The sequence below is a fragment of the Mauremys reevesii genome, linkage group 25, assembly GCF_016161935.1.
Source record: "Mauremys reevesii isolate NIE-2019 linkage group 25, ASM1616193v1, whole genome shotgun sequence".
NCBI lineage: Eukaryota > Metazoa > Chordata > Testudines > Geoemydidae > Mauremys > Mauremys reevesii.
This window is the reverse complement of record NC_052647.1, coordinates 7,510,076-7,529,851: the sequence shown is the minus strand read 5'-3', so window position 1 is coordinate 7,529,851 and position 19,776 is coordinate 7,510,076. Positions and strand designations below refer to the sequence as shown.

Genomic DNA, 19,776 nt, shown 5'->3' with positions numbered 1-19,776 from the left:
GGTAATTCTGTGTGGGTGTTCAGTGGACTGAGGTCTGGACACTGTCTGGGTGGTCAGAGGAGCTAGGGGTTGGTGTGTGCTATCTTTAACCTGTACCGAGACTGGGGTCTGAGAGGCCTGGATGGCAGTGCCTTGTTGCCAGAGCCTGGTCATTTGAGGACTGACCACAGCGAACCCCTGAATGGGCTTCCCTCCACTCTGGGGCAGGCAATGGCGGAGTGCCTCCCATAACCTGGAAATTCACACAGGGTGTGTCACACAACTCTATTACTGATTCTTTGTTTCTCTCCCTTCCTTCTAATTGCAACAAGGGTTGCCTCAGTATGTTGTTGGTCTGTTTGCAGAATGGCTCAGCTGCTTATCCTTGTAAAGGCATCTTTTGTCTGAGGTTGACTGACCTGCCAGGGGAACGGAAACAACTCTGGAGCAAGCTCATGCTGGCACTCGACTGCTGTGCTGTACCACCTCCCAAAAGATGCTTTATGTTGCCTGAAAGAACATGGTAAAAATGCAAGATCCTCCTCCCAACACCACTCCATCCTCTTCTCCTTCTGATATCAGCTGTACTGAATTTTTTCACTTCTGCGGTAACCATGGATGACTGCAGAGCAACTCCCTTAACTCGTGGATTCAGTTTCCCACATCTGTAAAAATGTGTATGACCTACAAGGCATGTTGTGAGTCCTAAAGGAATATTTGCAAAGCACTGTGAGCAACCTGGTTCAAAGACTCTCCTAATTGCCAGATGTTATTAAGTAAATCAGCCACATACTCCTAAAACTGCGTATTTGTTCACAGACAGCAGAGCTGGACTCAGAAACAGTACATCAGAGTGCCCACACAGCAATATTCTACCACACTTCTAGCTTTCCAGCAGCAGGATTGTCACAGGGCAGAGGAAAGCCTGAAAGGCGTGTCTGTCATCTAACTTACTGAGAGAGGTTCAGCAGCTGCCAAATGCCTGTCAGTTTCAGTCTCTGAGGTGATGCTTTCTTCTTGGCTTGTTGACGTCTTTATTTTTCTATTAGGACCTGTAGGACCTGAGTGGCAAACAGGGTCTCCCCCAGAGATCTCCACAGCTCACTGGTGTAACTGCAATTTAATAGAAGTTACATGTGACCCCTGGGCACTTTTGTGGCTCAGACTGAATGTGTCCTATTTAAGTAAAGACCAATTTTCTCCTTGCCTATGAGGAGAAAGTTAGGAGTACTGTCCTCCTGTTTAAATATTGAGTTTCCAGTTACAGAACTAGGTTAAGTGACCTAGTCTTACTGCAGCCTAACCATTAATACTAGACTTCCGAAGGACAGGACACAGAGCGCCAATCTCAGTTCCTGTTTTACCACTTCCCAGTAAATATGGAATCCTGAGCATGTGGCTCCCAAAGATCCAGGGTTTGGAAGGCAAGTGGATGAAAGAAAAGCCACATTTCTACTAACTGGACATACAATTATGAGAACAAATATTCATGGCCATCCTAGTTCCCCTTCACAAAGGGTGTCCCTACCCTCTGTTTGCCAGAAGCTGGGACTGGGCAACAGGGGATGGATCATTTGACAGTTACCTGTTCTGTTCATTCCCTCTAGGACATGTGGCACTGGCCACTGTCGGAAGACAGGACACTGGGCTAGATGGACCTTTGGTCTGACCCAGTATGGCCGTTCTTATGGTCTTAGATTCCAGCACTGATAACTGATAACCCAGTTGAGGACCTTTAAATGAAATGATGGATCTGCTTCCAGTCAGTTTTAAATCCCAAGGACAGCAACTCTATTCTAGCAGCCACACCTGACCGATACCAAGCGGCGGTCTGATGACAATATTGGCTATTCTTTATCATCAGCCAGGGATTGGACTTGAAGCTGTCATGCTACCAGGAAATCAACAGCAATTGCTAATTTCCAAAGTGAGGTCAATTCAGGTGTCTAGAGAGCCAGGCGGTTCAGGCACCAGCCCAGCAAGCAGCTGCTTGGGGCAGGCAATGGTGAGGCAGCACATCTGGGTCTTCGGTGGCAATTCGGCGGCTGGTCCCTCACTCCTTCTCAGAGCAAAGGAGTAGAGCTGCACATCGCGATCGCGGGGTTTTTATTCCCGCCCTTTTTTTGCTGCTTGGGGCAGCAAAGCCCTGACCAGCCCTGCTAGAGAAGTAGATGTTTCTAACAATACACTCCAGTTATACCAGTAAAGTTAGGTCTTTAGGATGTCAAAGCAGTTATGAATTAATGGAAACAGAATGACACTTAATTTCTCTCCACCCCACCTTACCATGCTCTTGGACCTTCCTGGAGAAAGACCAGGCTATTAACCATCAGGAATTATCCCCAAATATCTGCTGCTTAAATAAAGCCCTACATCTCCCAGCAAAGCTGTGGGATCCATGTTTTACCAAGATGAATGCAATAGGTAGCGGTATATACCTGTCCATTGGCAGATGGTTGCTGAGTAGGCTGGAGATCACTGCCTCTAGGTGATGGTGAGCTAAAATAGACACTGCCTCCAGCAGGAATTGCCTCAAGCTGCCCTCCTGGATAGTAGCCATGTGGCTATATATTATATCCACAATAGCTGGCACCTGGAAGGAACAAAACCAGAAAGAAATGTCCCTTTTTCTTTCTCTCCATTCATTCTACAGAATCAAAACCTTTATTTAGACATTTGCTGATTTTTAGAAATTCCTCAAGAAACAAACGTTCAAATATGTCTGTGTAACTTTAACCCACAACAATTGCCCACACTTGGCTGTAAAAATTAACACTGACACACACACATACAGCGAAACCCGCTATAACCACGATGATCAGGGTCCAAAAATTGGATCGCGCTAAATGTGGGGTCAGCGGTATAGCAGGGTTACCATTTCAAGCTGGTCAGTTTCAAGCGGTCGATTTCTCTTGGGCAGAAAACTACTTGCATTTGCGAACTGCCCGCAGTAACTGAAAGGTGGAGCTCCAGCAGCGGGAGCTCTCAGCCATGCGGTGAGAGAGAAACACTTGGGGAGAGCAGGGGAGATGTGCAGCAGGCAGAGGAAGAGAGGAGCAGCTGGGGAGAGGTGGCTCTTCTCACCAAAGAGGTAGCGGGGCAGGTGGGAAGAGGCAGTGGGAAGGCACATTCCATTTTTGCTTTTTTCCCCTTTGGGCACTCCAGCCCCTCTCCTTCACAAAGCCTCTCTCTCTCTCTCTCTCTCTCTCTCTCTCTCTCTCTCTCTTTTGCGCTTCCATGGCGCTCCAGCTACTTTTTTTTTTTGGCCTGGGCGGCGGAGCCACCTGTCGTGTTATAGCGGTCGCATTATTACAGGCGCATTATAGCAGGGTCAGGCGGCTCTAGCCATTTCGCCATCCCAAGCACGGTGGCACCCGTGGCTCCGGTGGACCTCCCGCGGGCGACCGGCAGAGCACCCCCAGCGTGCCGCCCAAGCACGCGCTGCGTGCTGGGGCCTGGGCCGCCCTGAGCGGGGTTTCCCTGTACATACCAGGTAATTTAATGTGGTGGTGCCCAGCTATGCATTAAATAAACCAGCTGGCATGCACAAAGAAGGCTTTGCTTGCCCAGATTTTGCAGGTGTGATTTAAGCAGCCAAATGCAACCATTTGCCTCGAAGGATGCACAGTTCATAAACAACCACAAGCACAAAATATGCAAGTGCTTTAAACACAGTGTGCAAATGCCTGGGACTATGAACAGGTGACGACCTCTCATTCATTCCTAGCCCTTCACATCTTCGAAACACTGTGCAAGCGTGGCAGTTCTGCTGCGAGGTTCCCTGTCCTGAGGCCTTTCACCAGCCTTGATAGAAGATTTGTGGAGTGCTCCTTTCATCTAGCCCTAACGCACTGGGCTCCAGAATAAGGCATATAAATAGTGGATCCCAAAGACACTATAGTTTTCTCCCTCCCTCCTTCTATTCTTAAAGGGTACGTCTACACACTAAAAAAATCCCACAGCAGTGAGTTTCAGGCTCAGGTCAACCTGGGCCTGAGGGCTTACACTATGTGGCTAAAAGTGTAGCCGTTCCTGCTCGGGCTGCAGCCCAGGCTCTGAAACCTGGCAAGAGCTCAGGCTCCAGACTCACTGGGAATGACTACAGGACTATTTTTATCCAGGTAGCCCTTAGCCATAGGCCTCCTAAGAACTGGATGCCTCCAAGTGCCAGTCATTCTGTCTTCTTGTCTTTTCCCAGAGTCTGTTTTCAAGCCTTTCTTGGCTGAATACTGTGGCAACAAGCCAGACAAATAAATAACCAACCCTCTTCCTTTTCCCTTGGATTCTCTCTGTCTATTGCTATTGATTCTGCCGTTGCCTAGTTTAGGGTGAGAACAGAGATGGAGATCGACTCTACGTCCGAGGGGAGAAACAGCAAGATTTTGTTCATTACACATGAGGCAAAGATCTAAAAGCCTCGAGTTTAGGCAGAAAACCTCTCAGTTTCCCGTTTTACCTTATCGAGCATGGCATCTCCACACTCCTTCAGTATAACCTTCATCCACAGTCCAGCTGCCGTGGCACAGGTGGGGCTGGCAGACAACATACTTTCCACTGTGGCCTCAATAAAGGCTGTGGCCTGTTCTGGGAAAGTACTCACTAACAACCTGGGAATAAATCAAAAACAGGAGAGACTGCAATGATGTTTGGCTCCAGCACTTGTAAAAATGGAGGCCTAATTTCTCTATGGAAAAAGATCTATGCATCAGCAAATTGCATCTGACGAAGTGGGTATTCACCCACAGCTCATGCTCCAATACGTCTGTTAGTCTATAAGGTGCCATAGGACTCTTTGCTGCTTTTACAGATCCAGACTAACACAGCTACCCCTCTGATTAATTAACAATTTGTTAATTAGCCTCATGTCCAGCTAGCCATTTGGGATTAAAATTCTCTCCATAGTCTATATACTACATTTTTGTATTCTACACTAATGAGATCAGGTTCGAGGCAAAGCTTCTGTTGCACAGTTAGCACAACATTGTACCGGCTATGCAGGAGTAAGTTTCAGTTTGTATTCTCTTAGATACACTGCATCTTTTACAACATATACAATGAAGTCAAGAGAGGCATGCTCACAAATATAGGCAAGGCAAACCCACAAGGTGACAGAATGAAGACTGGATGGGTTCTCAGCTTGATGTTCCACTAATACAGTTTTTCTCATGGATAGCTGGATAGGTACATGTGTGTGCATCTGCGTGTGCATTTTCATGGGCGTGCAACATTCTGTGGAATCTGGATTTTACATGGCATTCATAGCACACATCTATGAAAAGCATCTTGCTGGTTACTAGCAACGAATGCCCGCACCCACAGCTCGCTCCAAGTACAGAAAGGCATCATGAAAGTGTAAATGTAAAATGAAGGGTGCCTGGTCACTAGAACATCCGCACAAGTTTTTGAGTCAGTTACCTGGCCATTTTGGAAGATGCCTGAAACAGAGCCTCGGGGTCCCGGGCTGCTGTTAGTTCGTCACGGAGACATCTCAGCTCCTCCTCCGCTGACCCCAGGTTCATGGGCTGGCCTGGAGTGGAGAAAAGGAAAAAAGTACTGTAACGACTAATGAAACTGAACCTCTACTGCATGGATATTCATACAGGAGGATCCATGTGCTAGGCTGTTATCAGCATAGTGTAAAATCTTAGCCCCATCAAAGTCAATGGCAAAACTCCTGTTGACTATAATGGAGTCAGGATTACACCTAAATGTCGGAAAGTTAACAGTAGTGGTATGTTATTGTGACTGATACAGGATTGAACAAGCATCGTATTCAGCTTGGAGCAGCTTTCTGGGGGTGTCTGGTTTCAGTAGTGTCTCTGCTCTCACTATTTACATCTAATCTCACATTCAAGTACAACTCATGCAGGTAGATGTGAGGTTCCAATGTAGAGTGAATCCCTCCACCAAACTCTCAAGATGGGGCTGGACAAAACCTTCGGCAGAAACCCATGCTCATCCGTCACTTCTAAACAATGCTGGGATTTCTATGTTGTACACTCAAAGACTGGAATCCCTTATTCTGTTTGTGAATCACCAACACTGTTTTTAGGACTGATTAATAATAATTAGAAATAGGGTCACCAGATGTCCCAATTTTATAGGGACAGTCCCAATTTTGGGGTCTTTTTCTTATATAGACTCATATTATCCCCCACCCCCGTCCTGCATGAGTTTCAAATTTGATTTCTGTTCACCCCTAATTGGAAATGGCCTTAAATAATAACCAAGATCTATCCCATTAGGTGAAAGAACATCCTACTCAGGGTCGGCAACCTTTCAGAAGTGCTGTGCGAGTCTTCATTTATTCACTCAAATTTAAGGTTTCGCGTGCCAGTAAGACATTTTAACGTTTTGAGAAGGTCTCTTTCTATAAGTCTATAATATATAACTAAATTGTGGTTGTATGTAAAGTAAATAAGGCTTTTAAAATGTTTCAGAAGCTTCATTTAAAATTAAATTAAAATCGGAGCCCCGGACTGGTGGCCAGAACCTGGGCAGTGTGAGTGCCACTGAAAATCAGCTTGAGTGCCGCCTTCGGCACCGTGCCATAGATTGCCTACCCCTGTCACTCTTTCACAAAGGGAAAATGGCCTACACTTACTCCAATAGCTTTGAATGCTCATGACAGAGGGCTGCTGCAAGAACTTTTGTTTAAAGAATTATTCCAGAAACCCCTCAATACAGCCAGTGGCAGTGTACAGAGAATGAAACTGTATAGTACCAAGGTCTTGTTTACATGGAGAAGTCAAGAAAGCTAATCAAATTCATTTTCAAACTGCATTAGTTAAACTTCATTAAACACCTCTGGGGACACACTTATTTAGAATTAAAGGGGCCTTTTTTCAGGTTAGTTTAATTCATGTAATTCACTTAAATTAAGAAGGGCCATTTCATTCAGAATCAGAGCATCCACACGTGTTTAATGACACTTTAAAATTTACACCTTTAGTTCATTTGGATTAACTCTCCTTAGTGTCCCTGTGTGAGAAGCCCTAAGGAACTGAGCAGTTATCTACCTGGTGCAGACCATTTATTATTTGTACAGTTCCCAGAAGTGTGCCACACTCTTTACACATCATAATCGTCTCTTCTAATGAGCTATTTACAAGATGCCCACCACTCTGTTATCTAAGTGCCAACAGACAGGACAGAAAGAACTAGACAGGCAGAAAAATGGACATTACAACAGTGAAAGAAGCTGAAGAATTACTTATACCTGCTAATGGTCTCCTCACCTTGTATACAGAGAAGGCAGCTGATACAGTCAACCACCCACTGACGAGATGTGGCCAGTGAATCACAGCTGTATGGTGCTATTGCTCCAATCAGAGATCCAAACTGATGAAAAGTTTCCTGAGTCTAATTAAAAAAGAATGAAGAATGAACGTTCTCCAGCTGTACTAGACTTCACTTGCCATCTTTATTGTTGATACCAGTCAGCTCTGTGTTTTGGGAACCAGGGCACAGTATCTAGCTTGTGTGACTCCTGAAGGACACCCCAATTCCCATCTCTGTTTGAACCAAAACCGATCAGAGAAAAGGCTTGCAGAGAACAATGAAGGATTTGGGGAGACACCTAGATGCCTCCTGACAAGGGTGACAAGATTAAGACATCTCCATTTGCATACAGAATGAAGAACAGAGACAACTCTCTAGCCTCAACTGCATGAAAGATGGAATAGGGATTAGCTTAAAGAATTAAGAACAGAGTACCGCACTGTACTCTGTGACCAGAAAAGCTGGGTTGCATTGAATCATGTGAATCCCTGCTCCAGATGCTAATGAACCTACGCCTGCACACACTCAGCTCAGCAATTATCAGACCAATTCTAGTAATAAATCTTTGACTCATATCCCAAAATACTGAAGCAGCCTAGTTGCCTTGTGAGCTCCCCGGAAGAAAACAACACCCATAGCCAAGAATGATCAGCTCCTATTGACTAGCCTAAAGAAAACCCTTGAGCCATCAGTTTACCCATAAACAAATCTAGTGTTCTCCCTTGAACCATTGTATTTTCTCTACAAAACCCCTACCTATGCCCAGGTAAGGGTTCTGATGTATAGGCCCAAACTCTGCATCAGTTCCACTGGGATTCCATCTCCTGACTGATCGTGCTGGGGGCTCTGCCTGTCTCCAGCACTCAGGACCCTGAGCGACCACCATCACCTGGGAACCCCGACCAGTTCAAGCCTCATGGAGTGGGTGGGATCCATCTCTCTCTCTCTCTCTGTTTTCTTTCCTACCTCAGGTATTAACCTTTAAAATGTAGCTGTTATGTTTGTTTAGCCCTCCTGGTGTGGTTATCACTATGATTCAATCAATAACTGTTATGGGTCAGCTGGTTGCTTCTCTCTCTCTCTGAATTTTACTCTTTTGTGTTTTTAGCTTCCCCATTTACTCTGCAGCGGCCTTCTTGTACCTAAGCTAAAGATCCCTGTAGTGCCCCAAAATACAGTGGGGTTTGTTCATCAAGTGGGTTACTACCAGTACAATTGTAATGTGAAAGTGTGATAGGAATGTGTTAAACTTGGGGCACATAAGTGGGTGGGGGGAGCAGTGGAAAGTGCTGCTGAACCCAGCCTGTTGAGACCAGGGACACATGAGGTACCAGCTTGAAAGTGCTGCTCAGCCCAGCCCACTGAATGCAGGGACATATGAGGGGATCAGCTGGGAGTGCTGATTGACTTGCTCTGCTAGTGTGTGTGCGCATGTTCGTCTAGTTCTACTTATTAGCCCTGGGAACCTAGTCCTGCAGGAGAGCTCCATTGGGAGGACTTGTAGAAGGAAGGAGTAGAACACACAAGTGACATAAGCAACACAGTAATAGAATTACAGAACCGCCCCACCTCCCTTCCCCACAGAAGAGTAACCTAATTAATGAGCCTCCCCAAAGTAATGGGCACATCTGGTAACATTGTGCCTCTGATTCCTGTACTGAACTGGGTAGCACATTGGAAAATATAATCCTAATTGTACATACAAACGGATGGGGTCTAAATTAGCTGTTATCACTCAAAGAAGAGACCTCAGAGTCATTGTGTACAGTTCTCTGAAAGCATCTGCTCCACATGCAGTCAAAAACGCTAACAACATGTTAGGAACCATTAGGAAGCGGATCGATAATAAGGCAGTAAATATCATTATGCCGCTATAGAAATCTACAGTACCCCCACACCTTGAATACTGAGTGCAGTTTTGCTCATCTCACCTCAAAAAAGATATGTTAGAACTGGAAGAAATACAGAGAAGAGTAACAAAAATTATTGGGCGTATGGGACAACTTCTCATATAAGGAGAGATTAAAAGACAGGGACTTTTCAGCTAGGAAAAGAGACGACTAAGAGGACTATGATAGAGATCTATAGACTCATGACTGGTGTAGAAAGTCAATAAGGAAGTGTTATTTAGCCCTTCACATATCACAGGAACAAGGGTCACCCAATGAAATTAATAGGCAGCAGGTTTAAAACAAAAAAGGAAGCATTTCTTCACACAATGCAGTCAACCTGTGGAACTCATCGCCAGGAGATGTTGTGAAGGCCAAAAGTATAACTGGGTTCAAAAAGAATGAGATGAGTTCATGGAGGATAGGTCCATCTCTGGCTATTAGCTAACACGGTCAGGATGCAACCTATGATCTGGATGTATCTAAACCTCTGACTGCCAGACGCTGGGGCTGGGACTGTCCAACAGGGGATGGTTCACTTGACAATTGCCTTGTTCTGTTCATTCCCTCTGATGCATCTGGCACCCACCACTGTCAGAAGACAGGATACTGGGTAGATGAACCATTCTTCTGGGGGATCCAGGATAGCCACTCTTATGTTTTATGTTCTTAGCGGATTACATAGAAATTCAGCTTTAGCATCCTGGGAGCATAAGAACCAAGAATGCATTTGTGACACTGGCAGACCAGTCAACCTGTGTATGACCCATAATAACTTAACAAGAGACACTTCTACTGTATCAAGACAGTTCACGTGCATGTGAATTTCAAAGAGACGCATTAGACTAGCAATCATCAACTCATTCAAAATGAACAATAGATGCTAAGTGTATTTGTCTGTGGTTATCTATACCGGGTTAGAAGTTTCACAATGTAAATAAATTAGCTTGTAGATGCTAATTCCCTTTCATGGCTTAATTGCCTTAATTATGTGTGCAAGGTGTTCAGTTAGCCTTAAAATCAAAGATGTAAGACACTTCAGGAAACCAATCATTTCTACATTATCTTCAGCTTAACTATCTGTGTTATAATGGAAGAACGGCTAATTACCTTATGTGAATGAATGTAACTAGTTTACTGTGTATGCACAGGAAATAGAAGATTATCTTCAAAGCAAAGTACAACAGGCCATCTGCATTGGGGGAAGGTCCTTCTGTGACAATTTCTGTGAGGTAGGCTTGTCAGCCTGGTAGAATAGCTATAAAAGAGAAGGCTTGGGCCTGATCCTATCATCTCTAGACCGTTTAAATGTTGAACAGGGACAGTGTAAGCCATAGGACAGAGATCTTCCAAATAATCATTTGGAAGAACCTGGAAAATGCCTGGAAAAACTAACAGACATTACATCTAAGCTGCCTTTGGATTCTGATCTGTTGGGATGATTCCAGAGAGACTTTTACAAACCAGCAGTTTATTCCATCACTGTTGTGATCCTGAACTATGAACATGGAAAGTCACTTGTCTGGATATTGATCTTTTAACCATTTGTAACTCTTCTTTCTTTTAACAATAAATCTTAGATTTAGTTAAGGATTGGCTGACAGTGTGATATTTGGGGAAGCCCTGAGATTCACATTGACCTGGGGATAAGCATCTGGGACTTTATGATCAGTGAACCCCACATATGGTGAATCAGGTTTCCAGTAACCCCTCACTATATTAGACATAGAATATCAGGGTTGGAAAGGACCTCAGGAGGTCATCTAGTCCAACCCCTGGCTCAAAGCAGGACCAATCCCCAGACAGATTTTTACCCCAGTTCCCTAAATGGTACCCTCAAGTATTGAACTCACAACCTGGGGTTTAGCAGACCAGTGCTCAAACCACTGAGCTATCCCTCCCCTCTCTTCCAAGACAGGGATGTTTAGATGGGAGCCAAAGTCTGGAATGCCAAAGGGGACCGCGTTTGGCATCTTGTTAACTAGGGTGGAAGCTCTTTTGTTGTTGACTTGGTGAATCTAATGATAGAATAAGCCATCAGTTTGGCGGTTGTCTCCCTCTACTTCTTGCAGTCTGCCTGCAGTGTGGTCACTGCATTGTTGTGTAAACCTCTCTCTCACGGAAGCAGAGGGATGTTAGTCACCTTGAGATCCCAACTGCTGTCCTGGAAGAGTTTTTCATGCATTTGCGTTGAGTGTCAGATCTGATGTAAGCAGGGAAGTCAGCTCAAGGAAGAGTAAGGCTATACTCACTGTGCTATGAACTGTCTCTCGATAGGCAGTCAGCAGCTGGGTGCTGGCCTGCAAGGCCCTCTCTCTCTCCCACTCCTTCCCTGAACTGAACCATGTCCTTAGGAGCTGTTGGTAGAGCAGGGAATGGACAGAGTTAGTACCAGAAAATCCCTCCCAAAAGTTCCTCTTAAACAGGTTTAATTGTCACTAAAATCCCTCTCCAAAGCATCTGACCTCCATGTAGCAAAGGAATTACATGTCTAATGGAAGAGCCCCTTAGATATACAAGTCCCAGGGACCAGATTCACCTCTGGTGATTGAAGCCAAAGGAGTTACATGAGAGATGAATCTGGGCCCGTGTATGTGATGTCTGCTGTAGACTGTCTGATGGGAGCTGTCTAGCACATTGCATGCTGTTTGATGTCTGCTGCTGTGTTCTATTTCCTGGGCAACTTCTCCCACATTGATTGGCAAAAGGACAGAGAAGCATTTCTTTTTATTAATTTGAATAAGAGCAGAGAAGTCCCCCAGCCCAGCTCCTTTTATAACTTCATTTTATACTGAACGTGCATCAAACTCCCACCCCTCAGCCCTTCACAATATTCTGTTCATGTCTGAGGAACAGGAAGTTTCCTCTGAATGAGTTTCCATACACAGGGCTTAACTCAATATTCATGAATTCCTCTTAGAAGAAGTGATCAGTTTCAACTGGTTCTCTTGGATTTGGCTACTGCAGTGGTGATTTTCTTGCCGCTCCAAGTAGTGTCAATGACACTGTAAGAACTTGGTCCCAATCCAGCCCTGGCATAAAATGGCATAGCTTCTGTGGATTTCAGTGGGGCACATGCCCGCTTATCCCAGGAAGAATTGGGTGCTTTCTCCCTAAAATTCACTCCATTGTGGAAAATTCCTCCACAACTGAAGCTTGACCCCCTAAATCTCTGACTCTTCCCTGCTGTAACACAAGAAACAATCTCACCACGGTTCAATGGTCTACTCATCAAACATTTCCTGGAACCAGTCTGCGGTTGGTTCTTCCTCCAGCAAAGTCTCCACTAGCTTGCCAAGGGCTTCCAAGGACCTCACATAGAGTGACTGAAACCAGAAAAGAAGGAGTGAGGCTCAGCACAGATCATTTGTGTGTGTGGGCTGGGAAAGCTAACTATAACCTTGCAGGGGGCCATGTGTGACTGCCATCACCCAGTGCCTGCTGGGCAGAAATACAGTGGATGGTGCGGAGGAGAATTGTTGTCACGTGCTTGTATATGCTGAGCATCCTTTGCTGTCCGTCTTCCTCTTTCATCTTCTCCAAGGGAGGAAGGAAATAAACTTTTGAAGCACTGACCAAGGAGCTCACGGTTTTCCTCCAGGGTCAGAGATGGTTTGAGCTTGCTGGCAGAAGAAAGATAGAGAGAAAAGTCATGCATTAGACTCAGTACCACCTCCAAGTAAAGAAATGGGTCCAATGACTAGAGATTGTCCCAATCTAGAACCCCAAGTGCAAACAACCCTTCACTTTGCACCTCTCTTAAGTATTGGCTCCTCTAGAAGTAAAGCTAAAACTTCAAATCTCCTTTTAGAGAAACCCACAAGCTTCCTCCCCCCTGCCAGCTAGCCAGACACCTCCCTCCCCATCTGAACTCTGCTCCATTGTACTGCATGCCCCACAACCTCCAATCTTGTGTCTTTCGAGCACAAACCCCCAAATGGACACATTCAAATCCTTAAGAACTAAAGTCCTGCTGGTGAGCAGCATGTGAGCCACAGGGCCACCCAGAGGATTCAGGGGGTCTGGGGTCTTTGGCGATGGGAATTGCGCCGAAGGCCCAGCACTTTGGCGGTGGGTCCCGGGCGGAAGTTCCCCGCGGCCAGTGCTGCTGAAGACCTGGGCCCCGTGAGAGTTTTCCAGGGCCCCGGGTGAAGGACCCCACTCCAGGGGCCCTGAAAATTGCCCCATTTGCTCCCCCCGGGCGGCCCTGGTGAGCCAAACCCTGCAGGCTTTAGACTGCTCCCAACCTGACACTCATGAATTAACAAATAAGAAGGCATCACAGTGCCAAGAAATATGGCAGAAAATAGCCTACCTCAGATGTCCAATGGCAAGAACTGCCTGGTAGCGAACTGGAGATGCCAGGAATCCAGTGGTTCCTGTTTAATGAAGTCCTGAAATGCATGAATGGGGACATCAAAAATGGGAAATGGATTTGAAAGGCAGAGGCCTTCCTCTCACACCCTGAAACAGGGCTATATGCCAGACCTGGAATAAACAGACACCGTGCCCAGCAGGCTCTCTGCCTCAGAAATGGGCTGTAGGGCCATCTGCAGGCTATACAGAGGACAGAAAGAGAACTCACAAGACACAAGCCATTCCTTCCAGTTACAGCCCACAATATATGTTAGCATCCCTGCCAAGCTCAGAGTGGACCCAGCATTCTGGGTGCCATGCAGGTAGCTCATGAGACTGCAGTAGTACAGTCACAGCCAATGGATAAAATATCATCTCCCCAGAAAACCAGTCTCATTACATTACAACAAACTCTCTTGTACTTCAGTCCTCAAAGCTCCTAATCACTCACCAACATGTAGCCAAGGAGCTCCAGTTTGTATGAGAATTCGAACTCTTGGGAGTCTCTGGTCTCCAAGATGGCACAGCTAATCTCCATGACATTCTGGATGAGGTTAATTTTAGGTTCATGTCCTACATAATCCAGAAGGAGAAACAAGAGGATGTGGATGAGAAACTGAGAGAAGAACCAGAGTCCAGAAGATAAAGATCAGGAATTAAATCTAGCCTCGGGAGAGAGAGAGGTGTCCCCAGACCCCAGAAGGTAGAGGACCCTGGCTCTGCACCCACCTCAGAAGAGAAAACCCAGGTTCATCAAATAAATCCAGGCCTACTTACACCAGAGCAGCCAGGACTCCTGCTTGATGAAGCAAGGAAACCAAACTCTGTGCAATTTAAACAAGCAACTTGTGTACAGAAAATGCAAGAGCTGAGGCAGATTATTTAGAATGTACCTTGTTCGCAACAGTGATGCCCAGCACCTGAAAAACGAAATGCAAAACAGCTATTAGCAATGTTGATAGTCCCACATAACACACATCCTCAAAATGTCCTGGCTGGTGAATATGGAGCAGAGAGAAATCACTATTGTTAAATCTTCCAAAAGGCAGGAAAGGTATCCAGAGGGTGTTTTGCAGAGGTCATTATCAGGGGCCATCCTCTGTAGTATTTGCATTTGTGAACTACTGGAAGATCTCAGTTTGGTTCAACTGTTTTTGGCAATGCCTAAGTGAGAGTCTCAGTTAGACAAGGCAGAACTGAATGGCAAAGTGATGTGGAGAGGTTGCATTGAGATGAGAGTCAGGACCAGCAGTCAGGCACCTGGGAACAGAAATAGCAGACACACAGACAAACAAGACGACAGATAAGAGGTAAGGGAAGTAGTGAGCAAATCAACTAAATACAGGCTAGCACTAGACTCTCTTGGGTAGCAAAGATAGAGCTAGATACACATCCATATGAGGGGAGTTAGATTGTTATTCTGAATAGCCTGAGTGTCACTGCATCTGAATTACTGTGTAGCTGGGGTCTACAGAATTTCAGAAGAATATAGAAAAACTAGAGAAAATACAAAGAAGAGCAACAAAAATGATACAACATGTGACAGCTCACGCTCCATCCATTACAGGTTTAAATTTGAGTTATGTGACACTTATCACGCAAAAACTCTTACCTGACAACTGGCTCTGTAATGGAGAAGGATGTTCCCTGTGATGTCTGCCTCTACTCGGGAGAGAAGCTGCTCTTTTGGAGCATGGACAGCCACGCTGCTGTAGGTCAGCATCAGGGTGCTGCGAGTCTTGCCTCTTCTCCCATGGTGGTGGTCCTAGACAATCAGAAAGTTCTTCTGATTCCTTTTGCTTTGGAATTCTGATCTGCTGCTGACCGAGGAATTCCTCACAGCAGCAATAGCAGCTTGCACTTGCAAAGCTCTTTTCAGCCAAAGATCTCAAACCACTTGCAAAAAGTATTTAAGCAATATAATAACTGTGAGGCGTGGAGATATTAGTATCTCCATCATTCCCACTAGGTAACTCTGACACAGAGAGCCTAAAATGCTGAACCTACAGCAGTGAAGTACACGGGAGCTTAGTCATTGACACTGGTGGGTACAAGATCAGGCGCTAAATGTCTTGCCTAAGGCTGCACAGTGAGTAAATGGCAGAGCCAGCAGTGGAAGCCCAGAGGCCTAGTCTCCTGCTCTAGCCTTTAGATCAGTGGTTTTCAACCAGAGCTACTTGTGTACCCCTGAGGGTCTGCAGAGGTCTTCCAGGGGGTTTATCAACTCATCTAGCTATTTGCCTAGTTTTACAGCAGACTACTAAGAATGCAAGTACAATATTTATATTCCAGTTGATTTATTTTATAATTATATGGTAAAAATGAGAAAATAAGCAATTTTCAGTAATAATGTGCTATGACACTTTTTAATAATTTTATGCCTGATTTTGTAAGCAAGTAGTTTTTAAGTGAGATGAAATTTGGGGTACACAAGACAAATCAGACTCCTGAAAGGGGTACACTAATCTGGACAGGTTGAGAACCACTGCTCTAAATCACAGGTTCCATAATTGTCATCCGTAGACCACTGGTGGTCTACCTAAAGCAGGTTGGTTGGCCACATGTTGCTTGCCACACCTCCTCATTTCCAGCCACTAACTGGGATTAAAAAAATGCTAAAAATCCCTAAAGCTTTTCCATGCAAGCGACTGAGGTAGTTCCCACACATTGTGCATGGGAGGGGCGCTCAAGCCATGAGACATCAGATGATAAAAATCATTTGAGAGAACCCCAGCTCCAGAGTGTGCTCCTCTCTGCTTAACTGCAGGCGTCACGTAGGACGCACACACTGGGGGCACAATGCGAGCTGAGCAGAGCAGACACTACCCCAGGGCTGCTGCCCCTGTTTTAGAGGGAGAGGAAGTTGGAGAGAAGCCCCTGGCTCCTTTACCTTCAGGCGGCTGATGAACCCAGGAATCGTAACCTTGCTCATTGCAGCCCCAAACTCCTGAAGTGCGTTGAGTGTGAGGTCCAAGTGGCTCTCAGCAGAGAGTGCAAGGATGGAAATGACTCCCTGTCACCCAAGAAAAATACTGGTTAGGATCTAACCCACGAGTCCCTTCCTTTCAGCTGAAGTGGTGTAAAGCGCCAGTCAGGCGTCAGACACATGGGCAGCGGGGGCTGAGTGAAACAGCAATGAAGAGGATATGAAGCGAAATGGCATCTGTCCCAGGCCAGCTCAGAGCTGAGCCCCACAGGAAGCATTCAGGGGTTACTTGGTAAAGTGGGGAGAGGGACAGAGTCCTCACCTGTCTCTCAGGGGCTTCCATATAATCTGTTGCTTTCAAAAATTGATGAAGCTGGGATTTAACGTGGCCCAGGTCCTGACAAACTGCTAAGGACGTTCCTAGCGCCTTATACAGGAAACTCTGAAAGAAAGAGACCGGCACTGAGATACCAGTAACAGAACGTGCCAGTCAGTACAGACCCAGCTCAGCAACACTCAGGAAAGAACAAGATAGCCAAGTCCAAGCACCCATACTGCAGAAACATCCCATCATCTAGCCCAGCCAGAGAACCAACAATGCAGCACAGACAAGCAGCCTGTCCAAGCAAATATTGGAAGGGCAGGGGGGCAAGAGAGCAGGGAACAAGTAAAAACAAATTTTATATGCAGAATAAAATATAAAGTAATGAAGCCTTGAGAGAAGCCTTATGCAGCCCCCCAATCAGAATTTCAAGGGAAATTAACTAGAAACTAAGCCTTAACAGAGAACAAACCTTTTCACGGGAGGGGCTGGTATAGCTGGCCATCTGCTGGTTCAACTCAAGGCTTATCTGGCTGCTCCAGGCACTGTCGTCTATCATCCCCAGAGATGTTCTTAGGAACTGAGTGTAAAAGAAGAGAGTTAAAGCAGATGGTTAATTGCAAGAATTTGGGGGTTGTTGTGGGGGTTTGTTTGTTTATTTGTTTGGTGTTTTTTTTTCTTCCTTGTTCTCTCTTGTAAACTTTCCAATATTCAGGTGTCATGGGAAGGTTATTTCCCTATTGAGAACTATAAACATCGACAACCCAGATTTCCTCTGCTGTCGTTCTTTAACCTTTGTGTGATGATTCCTCTCAGTCCTCAAATCCAGATGAACAGTGAATTGGAGAATGAGATGGAGCCAAGAAATCTGACCATTGAGGAGTGATTTTATAGTGGATGGAGGATGGGTCTAGTAAACTTTGAGCAAAGGGCCTGGACTACGAAGGACCAGGCACCTTCTCTGAAGTGCTATGAACCCATTCTGCCACCTCCTGAGGTCCCCAGGGTTGTGAGGTACCTCACTACCCTGCCCTTAGCATGAAAGCCTTCTCTGTGCCTGCCAGGTGTCAGCTCCTGACTCAGCCAGCCACAGGAAACACAAGCACGCCCTTCTCACCCCATCCAGGTTCCACTCTCCTTCTACAGATAAGCAATCGGTACAGTCCAACCGCCGAGCCCTCTCTGCAGCCCCACAACGTCCAGCCCCTGTTCCACTGGACACTCACAGAATTCATAGGTTTGCTACACATCACCTTACCAGTTTCACCTCAGCATCACCGCTCCATTTCACACACTTAGATACATTTATAGTGAAAACAAGCAGAGTTCAATTGACAAAGATCAGAGAGTTGGGAAGCAGCAAGTAAAATTAATGTAAACAAATGGTTACGTAAAAATAAAATCCTAACACACTTCTAGAGCTTGAATTTAGATAACCAAATATTCCCTGTCTCACAAAGGATAGCTCCCCCAAATCTCTCTCCCAGCATGAAACACCCAGACCAAAGATCATCCTCCATTCATAAGACAAGGAGCTGTCAGTTCGTCCAATAGATGAAGGATACCTGGGGCCAGATACCTCTGGACCTCCAGATATAGTTCCACGCATCCATTGTCTTCATTTGAAAACAGGGTACCCCCTATTGTTTGCTTGTTTTTCTTGTATCAAATCTCCTCTGGAGACTTCACAATCACTTGATTAGAATTTTCCTCTGTTGATTAGCATCCACTGTGAATAATTACTCACAGGCAGATAAGCGTCTCCTGCCTGAAAGAAACTTGTTTATCACTTTCTGGTGAGCAGCCCCAACTCACAGACCTTAAAAGCATCAATTTCAGTATAGAACCATAGCACCTTATATATTATCCATCCAATCACTGTGCAATGCTTATGATGAGCCGCGTGACACAGGTATCCAGTAAAGGCTTTACATGACACCCTTTGATTATATAAAGATCAGATCCAGGGAATAAAAGGTAATAATTGGAGATGTACCAATCTCCTAGAACTGGAAGGGACCTGGAAAGGTCATTGAGTCCAGCCCCCTGCCTTCACTAGCAGGACCAATTTTTGCCCCAGACCCCTAAGTGGCCCCCTCAAGGATTGAACTCACAACCCTGTGTTTAGCAGGCCATGCTCAAACCACTGAGCTATCCTTCCCCAATCCTGTAGCCTAAGTCAGTGGACACCCAAAGGACCAGGAGTCACACCCTCATCTCCCATTGAAGTCAGCCAGAGGTTAGTAACTTTCAGCACTTTGCTGTTTCAGGCCCTAATTTTGAACAGCAGCCAGGAAATCTCAGAAACCTCACAAGAAAACCTAATCTTAGTTGATTTTTTAGCCCAAAGAATTTCAAAGGAGGCTGGATCTGGAATGGGGAACTCCAGAGTGTAATCCAACCCCAAATGGAACTGCAAACCTTCTGGGGCGTATTTGTCACTAGGTCCCTTCCTTTCATTTTCAGCACTCGCCATCAAAGTGTTCCTTGTCTGGATTTACATGAGGCTGCAAAGAGCTCTTTCTGAGCAGAAAGGCTTCTCCCTGAGATACAGTCACCAAACCCTGTCTTGTCTCTTTTCCTTTTGGGGTTTCTCACAGCAAATTTTCTTTTGAGTGGCAAAGAGAAAAAAAGAATCCTTTCAATGTCCCCCAGTGGTGCATTAGCACCATGAGCATGCTGGTTTTCTGGTTATGTTGTGTGTTGTTCCCAGTGGTAGCATGAGTTATTTATAACTAGCGCTGGTTGAACAATGGTAAGTCCATTTCACAAAGCAAGTGGGAGTTTTTTGTTTTCTTGATTTTTCAACACACACATGAAAAGTGAAAGAAACAAAAATATTTTGCTTTTCAAAATAAAAAATGACCATTATTCAGTTCTTTGTTTTCCCCCTTTCCTTCCCTTTATCCCTCGTCCCCAGGCCTTTCCTCCCCTCTTCCACTTTGTGACTGAAAAAGCCGGGGCGGGGGGAGGGGAGGCAGGGGGAAGGAGACAAACAGGAAAGCAAATGAAAAAAAAAACCC

The 19,776-nt window shown here is 45.5% G+C and overlaps 1 long non-coding RNA gene across 1 annotated transcript; it reads right to left on the bottom strand.

The window, feature by feature from the left end:
* Positions 1 to 15,209: 15,209 nt before the first annotated feature.
* LOC120391454 lies at positions 15,210 to 16,816 on the bottom strand. Its single transcript, XR_005591328.1, has 3 exons — positions 16,754 to 16,816; positions 16,396 to 16,518; positions 15,210 to 15,270 (listed from the first exon to the last, which is right to left on the bottom strand). It is a non-coding gene; the product is annotated as an uncharacterized LOC120391454 (long non-coding RNA).
* Between the last annotated feature and the right edge of the window lie 2,960 nt (positions 16,817 to 19,776).